The sequence below is a fragment of the Grampus griseus genome (assembly GCF_964374135.1).
Source record: "Grampus griseus genome assembly, chromosome: 19".
NCBI classification, from domain to species: domain Eukaryota; kingdom Metazoa; phylum Chordata; class Mammalia; order Artiodactyla; family Delphinidae; genus Grampus; species Grampus griseus.
This window is the reverse complement of record NC_139013.1, coordinates 4,304,173-4,307,410: the sequence shown is the minus strand read 5'-3', so window position 1 is coordinate 4,307,410 and position 3,238 is coordinate 4,304,173. Positions and strand designations below refer to the sequence as shown.

General features: G+C 42.8%; 1 pseudogene across 1 annotated transcript; it reads right to left on the bottom strand.

Moving 5' to 3' along the window:
- Positions 1–1,309: 1,309 nt before the first annotated feature.
- LOC309836649 (large ribosomal subunit protein uL18-like) lies at positions 1,310–2,234 on the bottom strand (annotated as a pseudogene). The gene has a single exon. The product of its transcript is annotated as a large ribosomal subunit protein uL18-like (transcript).
- Positions 2,235–3,238: the final 1,004 nt, after the last annotated feature.

Below are 3,238 nucleotides of genomic sequence, written 5' to 3'. Positions count from 1 at the left end.
ACTCGTGTCACCACGAGAGTGCGCCCCAACACCACAGGAGAGGACACAGTCAGCTTTGCACCATGAGGAAGGGAAACTAACCAGGTGTTTCCCGTAATATTTGTTTTTTAATTGAAGTGTAGTTGATTTACAACATTATGTTAGTTTCTGGTATACAGCAAAGTGATTCAACTATCTACATTCTTTTCCATTACAGGTTTTTACAAGGTAGTAAACATTTCCCTGGGCTATCCAGTAAATGCTTGCTGTTTATCTATTTTATATATGAGTGGTTATCTAGTAATCCCCAATTACTAATTTATCCCTCCCTCCTTCCCCTTTTGTACCATAAACTTATGTTCTATGTCTGGGAGGCTGTTTCTCTTTTGTATATACATTCGTTTGTACTGTTTTTGTAGATTCCACAAGTAGGTGATATCATATATTATTTGTCTTTTTTGTCTCAGTGTCTTTACGGAGTATGATAATGTCTTGCTCCATCCATGTTGTTGCAAATGACAATGTTTCATTCTCTTTTATGACTGAGGAATATTCCATTGTCCATATATACCACACCTCCTTTATCCATTCATTCATCTATGCAGACATTTCAGTTGCTTCCCTGCCTTTCTGGCCACTCCTTCTTCAACCCCAGCACTAATATACCTTCAGTAAGGAGATGCATCCCAATTTGGAAATGCTGACGTGTGAGGAAAGTGTGCACATAGAATACCTCTCCCATCCAGTTAGTTTTAGGAGAAATTCTGCTGGGCAAAGTTCTTACTTAGTCTTGGGGCCAGTGCTGGCTGTCCTGATAACTCCCTAATGACCCCCAGGTGAATGTAGTCAAGAGAGTTGATGAAAACACGAGGGAATCTACGCCTCCGGTTTTCCATGTGAGCAGATGGAGACTGAAGTTACCTAGTTAACAGAACCTGCAAATCAGAAAGAATTTTATCTTAATTGTCCAACAGTCGATTATCGCAAGAGAATTTTTTTTTTAAGTTGGAGCTTCCTCGGATGGTGGTAATCCAGTTTTGAATTATTTTCCAAGGGGACCGTGAAAAGTGGACGTATTTTGAGTTTTCGAGAGGGACCTCTGTGCTCTCAGGGCGCCAAAGCAGAACTGGCCCGAGACTGCAGGGGATTAGTTTTACCACTAGACGGCGCTCCAACACCACAGGAGCAGGCACAGCCAGCCTTCCTCCGGGTGGAAGGGATACAGTGTTGCCTGTAATGTTTTATTCATTTATTTATTTTTTCTACTCTGTCAACAAGTTTATTATTGTCTTTATCTGAAAAATCTTCACAGAAGTTGTGGTTTTGTTTATCAATTCTCAGCAGCCCTTTCCTGACATCTAAGGAAGCTTGCATTCTTTTGAGCTACCGTATCTTTTTTCTGGGCAAGTGACATTTTTGGACGGTTCCACCTCCTCTCTTTAACTTCTTTCTCAGGCTTCTTCTCATTCACCGGATTCTCTCGTATTGCAACATGAGCTTTCTTATCCTTCTCCTCCATCATGTCTGTAGTCGTGTTGTTCTTTATGTATTGAGAGAATTGTTTTCTGTAAGCGTCTTCGTCTCCTTCAATCAGTTAACACATATAATCTGCACCGTTCTGCCCCACGATGTGCTTTTGGTGTAAGTCAGCATTGAATTCTTTGCTTTCTGAACCATAACCAGGGAACCCTTTGGTACTGTGAGGGATAGACCAGCCTCCATTTACAGGTCCCCCAAAACTTTATCCCCAGTAGTAGTCCTGGGAAGCCCGGCATCCAAGTAACAGGTGAAGGCACCGGGTTGACCATCAATGCTTTCCACATTGTATTCATCCCCAGCCACCTCGACTTGGCCTTCATAAATTCTGTGCATACCCAACCTATTAAGAAGCCTGCGGGCCAGCAGCAGGCCAGTACAACATGGTGCAGCATAATTTGTCCAGCCAACCTTCACGCCATACGTTGGGAGCTCGTGAGCACAAGCTGCACAAACTATCCTATCTCCTTGTATACGGGCATGAGCCATCTGACAAATGATAGCTCTATTGGTTACACGTACTATCGTTCTGTATTTGCGTGTGTTGTACTTATTTTTATCTTGGATTATCAATTGTTTCCAAGCATAGTAGTCAGTTTTGCCCTCTTGCCGTCTTCTCAATTTCACTTGGTATCTCTTGAAGTGGGCCTTATTCTTGACAACTTTAACAAACCCCATCCTGTGGAACAGAGGCCCTAGCTGCCACGGAGCTGCAGAACCATCACGGCCTGGGTTGGGGGAGGGGAGAGCGCCTGTAATCTTGTACTTGACTCACCCCTGAGTAAAGTTGAGTCATTGAGAGCAAGTGGAAATAATCTCCACAAACCATGGCATTACCCGCCACCTAGCAGAGTAGAAAAGTTCGGATATCTTAGTAAAGCACTGAGAAATACAAGTTTTAAGGACTGCATTGTTCTCTTAGAGGGCAAAAAAAACCCCTTCTTAATTGTTAAAACCCAGTGATTACCAGCAGCGTAAAGCAAGTTCACAAGGTCAGGTGGCGGTTTGGAAATCAAGGTGGTCACGTGTTTAAGATCTTCAGCAGGGCTTCAATACCTCTTCAGCCAGCTTTTTGTGTAATTGATTCTGGTAAGTGGTTCAATGCCTTACTAAGGGAACTGATGTTTTCAATGCTACTGGATAGAATGTCTATTTAAAGGCAGGCCAAGCAATTAACTTCTTAGTTTGGAAGGAGGAAGGGGGAGAAAGAAAACACCAGCTAAGGAAGTGTCCCTTCTTCCCTCCACTAGTTCATAGCTGTATCAAATAGTGCCTTGTTGTACCTTGAGATTAACCGCACAGGTCTGAGTCCGGGGCAGAGAAAGGAATAGGTTTATGCTCCCTGCATGGTTTTCCTCAGAAAATCCCAACTGGAGTCAGGAAGAAAGTCACAGCTATTCATCCTGGTAGGAAACAAAATGGAATGTGGGGTACAACTGTCAACCTGACCACAGGATCGTCTTCTATTCCAGCTCACTGTTATCGCTCGTTCCTAAAAGAATGCCTAAAAACTGTAAGTATGCAAAGAATATTTGGCAAATGAATGTCCTGAGTCACTTAAAACTGAATTCCTTTCACCTGTTGGCTCTGTGATACCCAGAACAATCTCAGGACAGGTGAGTGAGATCTCATTAGATTTTCACACAGTGGAAAACACGTACTCTGTGGTAAATAGCAGTGAAAATAGTGGGCATTCTTGTCTCTGATTGAACTTTAGACACTA